Source organism: Pholis gunnellus, assembly GCF_910591455.1.
Source record: "Pholis gunnellus genome assembly, chromosome: 2".
Lineage (NCBI taxonomy): Eukaryota > Metazoa > Chordata > Actinopteri > Perciformes > Pholidae > Pholis > Pholis gunnellus.
Window position 1 is genome coordinate 25,720,185 of NC_136536.1, and position 12,306 is coordinate 25,732,490.

Consider the following 12,306-nt stretch of genomic DNA (forward strand, 5'->3'; position numbering starts at 1 on the left):
ATTTAAAACTCCCTGCACACACACACACACACAGATGCAGAGGAATCCATGTCAAGTGCTTGTCATGTCAGTGGAAAAACACAGCTCACAGTGTCTGAGCGTACGTGCACGGAACGTACAAAACTAAAAGCTGGTGAAGAGGAAGTCGGTTTAAGGCTGATGGCTGTTTAAGGAAATAACGTAATTTCTTTTTCCGAGCATCAGCCGACCCTGTGAAAATAAAAGAATTGTTTCATATCTTCTCTTCCTTGCACATACGGAGCTGGATGTGAAATTGCTATTGCTGTGTTGGGGCGTGCAGCCTGGAGCTAAGTTCTGGGTGTTACAAAGCTCTGCTGCTGTTTTGGGCTAATGAGAACGCAGTACAGACTGGAGCGGGTCTGTGGGCTGCGTGAGGTTAATGACTTCAAAAGCTTCCATCAGTCCACTGCAAAGCACAGCAATGATGACATTTCAAAGCTGGCAGGCCCTCAGTTAGCAGATTTACAAAATGGGTGTCTTTCCCGGTGCAGAGTAGCCTACTGTCACATGTTTTTTTTGTGGTGTTTATTTGACATTTCAAGTGGCAGTCAAAAAATGTAAGCAGTAGTTTGGGTTTGGATCTTATTTCCTCAGCGCTCACTCAATGTCAATAAACACACTCCCAATAAAGTTTGTCGACTCCGTCGGCCTTTGAGATTTTTTTCAGGAGCAACACTGAAACAGTGATTTATGAATCAGAAAAAAGATGAGATACCACAAACAAGAGTTAGACAGATTATCAAAAAGTAAGTACATGTAGACTCACTGTATGTCAGACATCACGGTATTCCAGTCAATTCTATGAATTAATATCCGTCCTGTTTTTTCTTCTGATTATCAAAGCCCTAGGCACATACACTACTCACCTGTCTACCAGAGGGAAATTCAATCACAGCATTTTGCTGAAAGGAACCTTACAGTACAGGATCCTGCTAGTTGGTCCTCTGCCTGCACAAAGCAATTCAAAACCTTTACTTTTAACTTTTACTTTTGTTGCGAGGCCTTAAAAGCACGCTGAAGCTAAGGATTAAACTCTCTTAAGCTCTGATCAGCGCCTCTAACTGGCGTCTTCTCCATAGCAACAGCAGTTAAGACTCATAGGTATTGTAGTATTTAGGGCCATACTGAAAAAACGTTTTCTCAGAAGAAAAGTTTTTGTTTCTTTTACATTTTTGTCACTGCGGGATCCGGCTGGCAGCAGGATAAATACATTAGTCTCATTTCTCATCCAAACAAAAACACACATTAGCATAACAACGCTTTCAAAGCTGTTATATAACCGTGGTGACTTGGGGAGACAAAAAACCCTGATATCAGCTATTTGGAGAATAAAGAGCTTGAATTTTCAGTCTGCAGCCCTATATGCAGTCTGTCTCTGAAGAGAAGACATTCATTATTTCCTCCAGAATAACCTTAGATTGAATCACATGCATGGTCAAAGTTCACCGCCACGCTCTGTTTGTGAGTATGTGCGGGTTTGTGTGTGTGACCATGCATACATTTTTGAAACATTTCCCTCATGTGTTACAATGTTCTAAATGAAGGCAGTGAGGCGAAACACTACTTTACACTTGTACTTTATGGAAGGTAGCAGATTTCTGCCCCAAAGTACTTGTTTACTCATTGATTAATAGATTTTAAAATATTTCTTTTTTCTCTACATAAGAATGTTGAATACATTTTCTATCCATGCTAGTGACATGGCTCTGTGTGTTGATCAGTCTGCTGGCCAGTCTGTCCTTTAATGTGGTCTAGGTGGAAACATCTCAACAACTGTTTGACTGCCATACAATGTTGTGCAGACTTTCATGGTCCCTTTAGGATTAGTCCTAATCCCATTAGAGACCCTCTGAATACCCCCTTAGCGCCACAATGAAGTGGCAATTTTTGGCTTTTAGTGAAATGTCTCGACAACTATAGAATGGATGACCTTTTTTTTTAACAGACATCCATGGTCGCCAGAGGATGTAGCCTGATGACTTTGGTGATCTCCTAACCTTTCATCTTGCGTCACCAGAAGGTCAAATGTTTCACTTATCCAGTGAAATATCTCAATATCTCTGTTTGATGGATTTGCACAAAAATATTCACAGACAGTCGCAGTTATCAAACAATTTATCTTAATGAATCATAACTGTCTGACTTTTCCGTCACCGTGGAATTCATGCTCTGAATGAAATGTCTTGCCAGTTTAGACATGTGAAATGGTTGGTTCATACATTGTTGGCCAACATTTTGAATACAAATTTGTTCTTAAAGACTTTCCCCGATGAACAGAAGTTAAATAACAATACACTTCCACTTTATAACCGTGGTGATGCCATGACTCTTCCTCTAGCACCAGCAGGTTTGTCCAACAAGCTAAACTACAATATTGAACATGGTCATTCTTTTAACCTGCTTTGCATTTGCATTCTAGCATTGTCATTGTGTGTATGTTAGCATGCTAACATTATATTTAGCATGTACATTAGCATTTAGCTCAAAGTACGACTGTGCCCAAGAACAGCCTCACAGCGCTGCTAGCATGCTGTAGTTTGACCTTTAGTGTTGCCCCCAAACTTAAGGAATATTAGAATGAAATACAAAAGAACAGTTGTATCATCAGTCTCGATACAAATCATTTTATTCTTGTGAGCATGGAAGTGCATTATGACTTTGTGACCAGAGTGTGACACAATAATCCTGAGCAGCTAATGTACAGTGTTTGGTGGTTTCTGAGGTGAAAAAGAGCAGTTTGTGGGCTGGAAAACCAAAACATTGAGCTAAAAGAACCCTAAAAGGCACAGTGGCACCTGAGGGCAGGCTGTTCCTATGTTTCCTGTTTGTAGCCATAAAAAGTAATGCAGTGTTATTCGTATATGTCCCACGAAATCAATTAATGTGTAATCCACTTCTCCTCGTAAAACCAGGATGTGTGAAGGTCAACGTTGACTTCTTTGTCAGGTAACTTTTGTAGTTATTTTACCCAAACATTGTCTTATTTGTCACTTAACGTCCGTACATAAGTAACACCATTTTTGTAGTTATTTCAACCCAAACTACAATATTTTCCTCAACCTAACTGAGAAATGTTGTTGCCTTAAACTTACCAGGCTCTGTGAAGACAGAAATGACCGTATCCGTGTAACAAGAAGAAATTGATACGTGTTGCTGGACATTCGTCACGCAACAAATGACGAATCATTTTTTGTAAGGTACCATAACGAACCAATGCATCAGGATACGTTGCTGAGGTGACTCAATCAAGATTACAGGTCACATGACTATGTTTCATATACTACTACTATGGACAGGTTGTTCTGTATTGTTCTAAATGTTAGAGAGCTTTAAGCCGGTAAGCGGTTACCTCAGAGGTTCAGCAGTTTTTCTGTCATCTCAGCACAGCAGTTTTGTGACAGCCTTCGATTGAGCTACAGTAGGTCGATGAAGCCAAACTGTCCATAAGAAGATGGATGACACACCATCAGAGCAGTATAAAGGAAAACACGGGCAGCTTTATGACAGAATGTGTCAGCTGCTGCATTTTTGCCTGACGTGTGCTTTTGCAGACACATGAGTCTTTCCGCATGGAGTGCTATCCGATTAAAGAACGGCTGTTTAAGCAGGTCGCCTCCAGAGAAAATGGGTTGTAGAAGCAAGGCTGTTCGGATGCTCTCCAAGGTTAGAACCAGAGCATGATGGGAGTTAAAAACTACCCTTGATTCTGAGGGGGGGAATCGCTTAGACAGAGTGCATTAAATACACTACATGTGTGGAAAAGACCTCCACTATAACTGAATTAACATGGCATAATTTAATACTGATTTAATCAAATTTTTTTTTTCAGATGATAAAGGATTACTTCAGATGCCTTTTGGGGGGGATGTACAGGATCTGCAGTTCTTCAAATGGCCACTTGTGGTTGGCCCTAAAAGGGAGTCAATCCCCATGTCAAAACGTCATAGTTTACAGCAGAAATACCATGTTTACAACGAAGGGTTAGGTCTTCATCCCATTCATGACAACTTTACAGTGAATGCATTTTTATACAAATTACCCATTTAAATTATATTACGGCTTTCATTTATGCATAATTAAGGTTTACTGGTCTCTCGCCACTAGTTGTCCCTGCCTCTAATACCAGCCGACTGAGGTTCTTCAGAAACCTATGGGTGACTCCGTCCATATTTCATACAGTCAAGCAATGCGAAAGTGGTTATCGTGCAAATTGTAGACAAGTGTGCTTCCTCTTTTGCACACCTGTGCCAAAACATGTGCACTTTATTCTGAAAAAAACATATTCTCATTGCAGAATTGAGCCAAATGGAATGAGGAAAACACAGGGGGGCCCAATGAGACAGCTGATGGTTGGAGGGAGATCTGTACTCACCAGAGGGCGCCGTGTCATATTGAGAAAAGCTCTTTAGTTGGGAAGACTCATAAAACACATTTACTCTCCATCAATGTCCACCCATTGATTTTAAAGCGTTTAGAGTAATTTCTTCATTTATTTGTCCAGTGTTGACTTATTACTATCGGGGTGTAACGGTTCACAAAATTCACGGTTCGGTTCAGTACGAGTGGTGCCACGGTTCGGTACGTTTCGGTATGTTTTCAATACAGTAGAAAGCTATAAATGCCAGAGAAACGTACTTCATTTTAAAATATATTTATTCATTAAAACTAACATCATAAAGTTATTCTTTGAACAATGATGGAACTATACCTGAGTGACCCATCGTCTGGGGTGTCTTCTTAGCAACAAATAAGCATAAAAAACTAAAACTGCTCCATAAAAAATGTAATGTAGTATTGTTAGTTACATCTTCTCCGTCATAATTTTGCTGCCGTTGTGCTTCTGTGAAAGAAGGTCACAATCTTTCTGATCTTTGCTAGGAGACCAGAGATCTGCTGCACTGCCATTGCTTTGTGCGATGCTAGATTAATGACATGGGCAAAGCATCCTATTTGTGGTCCTAGTCCAGCAGCTCCAACAGCATTAATTATATTCCTGGCATTGTCAGTAGTCACAGGAATAGTAACATTAGCTCGCTCCAACTTCCACTGCTTCTGTCATCTCTTGGGCCAAATCTTCGCTAGTGTGACTCTCAAGTGGGCGTGGCTGCAGAACGTGGCTCTTCATCTCCCATTCAGTGGTCAGGTAATGTGCCGCTACAGTCAGGTAGCTTTGTGTAGCCCTCGACGTCCAGGCATCCGTTGTCAGAGCAACGAATCGGCAGGGAACAGCTGCTTAAATGCTTCGGGGAGAGTTTGAAGCGTTTGTGCTGCTCCAGGTTTTCGTTTATTTCCACCCACTGGCACACTGGGGTGATGTCGGCGTAAATGGGTTAACATGTTTGAGATATTCCCACTGATGTAGCCTGCACTCGTGTAGCAAATGCGACATACCGTTGTTTTTTTATCCACCACTCTCTCGCCATCGCCCTCATAGTTCACAGAGAAACCAAAGTGTCTCCAAACGCCGTTGGAGGATCTTCTATTACCAGCCATATTGCACCGAGCTAGCTTCGTGTAGCGTGCCTCACAGCGCAAAAGTGCCCGACTGGAGTAGAACGTTTCTCTTTGGTGGTGGGCGTGTCAGACAGCACGTTGTCCGTTACGTCATGTGTGTTGCCAGTTTGAGAACAATGGCTCCACCGAAAACATTATATTTCCCACAATTTAGGCTTTTGCATTTTCCTAATGTACTAGTATTATTAAAACGTATTGTTCGGTTCGTCATGCGTACCGAACTGTGAGCCTCGTACCGAACGGTTCAATACGAATACGTGTATCGTTACACCCCTACTTATTACAGGTAATATTATGCTTACAGCATATTCTTAATTAAATGTGGATGTATTTAATATTTGAATATAACTAATGCTTTGGTGTGGTGAAGGGCCTGATTACGGGCCGACATTCCATGATGTTCCCTGAACTGAGTTATTAAACAAGTCAAATGAAATACTACATATTAGTACCATATTTGAGCTGTTTTCATGGATTTGAAACGACATCCTGCACTTGCCATGAAGGTCCCCAGTCTACCACGGCTACCGCTGCCCCCATATGTAGAAAGAACCACTCCACTTGACATAGTCCACATTGTCTGCGCACCACATATTGATTATGTACAGCGATTAATAGGCCAGATCAAACCAACCGACCGGATGACCACACATCTCTCTGTCTAATGAGTGATGCCACTCCGGCGATGACCAGCCTCGTTAGCTGGCGTGAGTCATGGCTGTCGCCAACACTGCTGATCATGCAGACTGATTTCCACTGCAGGGGAAAAAAGGAGATGCCCTCTCAGCAGAGGGTAACGCCAGATAACGGTAGCGCTCTACTTTCTACTATCACTACTCCGTTATAAGTAGATATTTGAAAGCAGTTGATCTGTTGGAACTTTCAAGGAACCCTGACCCCACTCTGTGTAATCGCTGGCATGTTCCAGGGTCCCTGTTTATCTCTGGGCTCCCACAATTACTCAAGGTTTAACTCCATGACCTCAGACATGTACCTTTGGGAAAACTAAGGTGTGAATGTGTTGGTTTCTCTTCACTAGTAGCGATAATGGACTGACAACCTGTCCTGGGTGTCTTTCAGTGTCTAACTACTTCAGTGACTGTGTAGCGGGTCTGGAAATAGGACGGATGGATGCTGCAGCAAATGGTGCTGCACTAATGCAGACACAAATGAGTCCTCACATACACTGGGGATTTTTATTCCAGCTACATTATTAAAAAGAAAAACTAAGAAAATGCATTGCAAAAAAAGTAATCTTCTGAAGTCCTGTCCTTACATACAGGACACATACAGAGCTCTGGTATTAAGCTCACACCGTGTTTTAATCATAGGTCATTAATGATGAGTTTGTAGTTTTTTGTTTTTAGTTATTTAGTTTGTAAGAGAACATTTCTCGACATTCAAACTGACTCAAGAAATGTCTTTCCCCTCTTAGTTCCAACATGATGTACAAAAAAGGCCTGGAATGAAATCAGAAAAGGAGAGGAATAAGTGTGTGGAATTTGTAGCTTCCAATATTAAAATACAATAATTAAATCAACTCTGGTGAATGACAAAAACGTTATAAAAATATATTATTACTGACAAAATCAAAAGAGACAATTTATTTACTATCATTTTATTCATTATTTTATTTAACAAAAGAACATAATACGGATTCAGTATACAAATAGGACAATAGCAATAGAGTCAGGGGTATAGATGAAATATTTTATAAAAAAGTGAAATTAACTATACATCTATCTATATATAGATATGAACCTTTTTGTTAAATGAATCATAAAGTAGTTTCATACATTGCTCAACATCCTTCAGGAACATAAGACAAAGCTGCAAAGGTCTTGACAGAATGTCTCGGTGTGAGAAGAAACTGGTTTTCTGAAACACTTTGAAGGTTTTCTGTCCCCAAGAGCACACCTTAAATGGCTAGCTCAGCAACATCAACCCACAATGCAACACTCTCTTTATGAAACAGGCTCACTGTGTAGGAAATGATAATCACTTCATGCAGCTGCAGTTCTGAATATTTATGTATATGTTTGGCCTGGGACGTACTGGGACTAACATTCAGCTGCAACCACAGACTGTAGTAGACATAGTCATCATGACGTTACCCGTTGGTTTGTGGACTGCAGTTTTGAAGCCTCAAGTTCGGCGATTCAGCAATTTCGCTGTCGCCATCTTGGATTACAGTTGTCACCATGTTGTTTTTTTGGCAATCAATGAACAGAAGTTACCATATTTGGAATGCGAAGGAGTGACGTAAAGACGCTGTATACGGCTCTGGTAGCGGCAGCAAACTGTCAATCACAGTAGCCCCGCCCTAAAGCATCCCCTGCTTTATGGTCTGTGTGACTCTAAATGGACCATCATTTACTAAATGAACATCATGCTGTATTGAAGAAGACTTGAAACTAGAGATTGAGACCATAAACTCATGTTTACAATGTTTACTGAGGTAATAAATCAAGAGAGAAGTAGAGTTATTTTCTCATAGACTTCTATATAATTAGACTTCTTTTTGCAACCGGAGGAGTCGCCCCCTGCTGGTCAGTTGAGTTTTAAGTTTTAAGACACTTTGGCATTGCCTTCACTTGGCAGAAGCGAAGGTTGCCGCCTGCCTGGTATTTGAGATGGAGAGGCCTTTAACACGTAGACAAAACCTTTTGTGGCATAAAGATAATCTGATGATGCTGAAGACCTTCAAGACACTTTAGTCACACTAGTCACAGTTTGATACCTTCACCATCAAAACAACGAAGCACAAATACGTCCCACATTTGGAGGGAGCCACCTCAATATTGAAGGTATTACCATCGGTCAATCTGTCTGACCACCGGCCAGTTCGGCCTGAAATGAATCGGCTGCCCAGGACCTTTCCCGATGGTCATTCCGCCCCTGATAAATTGCCACATCATGGTTTTGGGAAACCCGTCAAAGACAACGATTCCTAGACTGCAAATAAAGTCTGATTGGGCAGAAATGTACCAATTGGAGTGCACCATTCTCCTGTTCTGGTTTCTGGCCATGGTTGTTATGTCTGCCTAGTGTACTGCTTTATGTCCAGCTGAATAATATCCAACACATTCATTCTTTCCCTTTTTATTGTCCAGTTCACTGCATCAAACCGAATCTCTAGGGCCATGTTTTAAGTGATGTGCTGCATTGGCACTTCTCAGAGACTGACCAATCATGGTAGAGTAGGGGGTCAGTTAACACCTGGTTGGAGTTTTTACATGGCACTCAAACTGAACTGACAAGGACAAAATGAAGATAATAATGTAATACGAAACAAGACATCTGCTAGCTCAGCTGCCAGTCACTGTAGCCGTCACTTCCACACACACTAACCTAAAGAGAGCAGTAGCCCAAACAGTCATAAATAACCATCCAAGCTGATATAAGCAGATCACATGTGCTTTACACAAAGGCACACAGTGAGGGGCACAATATGTTTAGCTAGCTGTCCAACAGTATTAGAAAAATAAAATGGCACCTGTCAAATTTGTATCGCTGCACGCATGAAACACATTTGACAGTTTTGCTTATCAGCCAGTTATCAGGCCTTAGTAGCCACGCATACACAAACACACACTCCAGTGCACAAATAATGAACGGGGGCGGAACGGTTCGTTCTCCAAGGCCCTGAGGTCTTGTTCTATCAAGACTGGTGACTGATTTTCCAGGGCACTCACATGAGCGTACGCCCGCATGCACCCATGGAGGGATGTGTTTATGGGTAGGGGCACTACCAATAAATGTTACTTATCCAACGGTGTTTTAGAGAAGGTGTCCAATGATAATAAAACAGTACATAAGATAAAATGCTACACATAATTAATAAGTCATAAACAGGAGGAAAGTTTTTGCATTTCCACTGTTGTCGAAAGGTTAAAAGTGTCGTATTTTTTATGCAGCTACATTGTACACACACAATACCGAGGTTCGGAACGCGTCCTTTAGATAACATGAAATGTGAATGTCTCTCACTAGAGCCAGTGTCCGTTCTGGACTGTTGTAGAAACATAACGGTGCAAGATGGAGGTCTCCGTGGAACAGGACCTTTCCCTACGTAGATATAAATGGCGTTTTCTAAGCTAACAAAAGCATAACGATTCTAAGATTCACGTGATTATACACTGATTAAAACATAGCGATGAATATTATATTCCATTGCTGTCAATTAATCCCCCTAAATGTTACACACTGTTCCTTGAAGCAAAACTGTGACTTATTTGTCAAGAATTGTTCACACTTCAGTATGCAAACCATGATCTTTTCCAAAACCTACCCAAGTAGATGTTTTGCCTAAACACTCTCTTATTGCTGGACATTCTTAGCAAAACATGTGTATGATATCGTACGAACTGCTGTGTGAGGACACTTGGAACATGAATTCTTATACCGTTGGTTGCTAATTGGACTGTAAGTCAAGAAGTGTATTCATGCCATGAAATGCTTTATCATGATACATGACCATGTGGTTGATACTCTGACAGAATAGGAGTATTAAAGTGAACTTTAACCTTCTAACCCCGAGCGGGACCCAACTTGGTTCTAGAGGGGGGGCGACAGAGTGTACACATGTAGTACCAATCACTTCTGAGAACGAATGAAATGATATTTTATGATATTTCATAAACCTACGTGATGAAGAAATTCTGATAAAATGGACCATGTAACCTATTTTAATCAATCAATAACATATGTATATATATACAAAGTACTACAAGATACTACAAGTACTGCCACAATTTCACCTATTTTTCGCCAGGAGAAGGCGAGCTATGTTCTCCGTTACCGATCCCAGGCGCGACCTACGGCTCTTTCACAGACACCCCGCAAACAGCACGAGGACTCCACACTGAATCCAACAATATCTTCCAAACGTCTCTCCGTGAAACCGTTCAAAAGTTACATCGAAGAAGCCACACAAAGCACAACACCACACTGGCAAAACATTAGAACCGTAGCATACGTTGAGGTGGTTTCCAGGGCGAAAATGCAGAAAAACGAAGTAAATCCAAATGAGAAATGTGTTCCTTAGCTCACTGTGTTCATCTGAAACCTAAAATGGCGATTTTCCATTCATCTGACACAATTTGAAGATTTCAGCATTCAAATTGTACACAACTTCTCTTTTTTATGACAGATTGTTTTTATATTGTGCTATTGCTACTTTTAAGGAAGTAGCTCAAGAAAAGGATCCACATCCTTTAACCAGTCAATTATCTTTTCCTATCAGCCCTGCAGTAGTATGGGCACTTATACTGCATCATAACGCCAAACTGAAAGCAGAACGTTTTTTATTCTTTCTTGAGGGAATCGTTGGTAAATCATTCCCATCGACACACAACAAACGAATGCCACATAATACACAGTCAGTGCTTATATCTCTGACAGCACAGATTCAATCGCCCAACATTATTTCCACAATGAAAGCATTTGCGTTTGAACCATGTGACTGTCAATATCACCCTGGAAAAAAACTGCTTTTCCATTTGCTTCGGGTCACCTGCACACACACACAATACAGACACATTTGATAGGGAATGCAGAGGACGCAGCTGGCCCATCCACTCATCCAGGTTATTAACTTCCCCCCCATGTAAGAAACAGGTTGCTGAACATGCCACAGCCTTGCCTGAAAAGACAGACATTTTTTTTATTATAGAGCTGGGTCACCATCCAAGAATGTTTTTATGCAAATTAATCTTAGTCCTGAATGGAAACTTAGCCATCAATGGCGTTTTAGGTTTGTAGGCGTATGTTTTGTTCCCTCCACTAAAGCGTGACCTTCCCTTGGGAGTCAATCAGTCAATATTCTGCTTGGTTTCCCTTGTAGAAGAACAAAGTGGGCTCAGAAGGAATAGAAACAGGCCTCTCTGCTGACCCTTAATGTGTGGTTGTGGTTTCTAAGACTTTAGAATTTCTTATCAAGTGTCAGTAGCGGTGGCTTTTTGTTCTCCCGCTGGAAACCAGTGGCTGGCCAGCAGGCTATAAGCTTGTTGTTGTTCATGCCGTCGTCGTTGCTCCACAGCGATATAATCGATCCAGTGCTTTTACAGAAGCTCAGAAGATAACCTGCTGCACCACTAGATAATGAACAAGGGGCCACAAGTTACCTGGAAGTGACACAAGAGAGTCGCACTGAGTCGCACAGCAGCACAGCGATCGGTTCTAACCTTTCTCACTCCTTCAAATAGCAACAGTGGCCTGTTGCTGTAAATGGAATCTAAGGCGAAAGAAAAATACATATATATCAGCTTAGCTTTTGTACAGTAATGTACCTTCAGTATCATTATCATATCATCTTTATTAGTATGAGTTTTCTGCTGCAGACCACTTCTACCTTTGTGAAGTACTCTACCTGTCTAGATACGGAAGCTGCAGATGTGAAACGTTCCAACAACTGTTGGATGGAGTCTCAAAAACTTGTAAGGAGGAATTGTCATGTTACCCAAATTCTCATATAGTGCCATAATCAGGTCATAACTTCAATTTGAAACTTAAAAACAATAATGCTATTCGCATCAGCCTCAGTACTTTGTGTCTAGCGCTAATTATCAAATGTTAGTATGCAACCATTATGAATATGATAAACATTACTCACCAAACATCAGCATCTTACCAATGTCCTTATTAGCATTGCTTTGCTAAGGATTCTGCCACAGGCAGGGTTGGGAAGTAGGAAAGGATTAAAAGCAAACTGATATATTGTTGGTTTGGGTCTTAATGAAATATATAATATTACATTTCTGAATGAACACA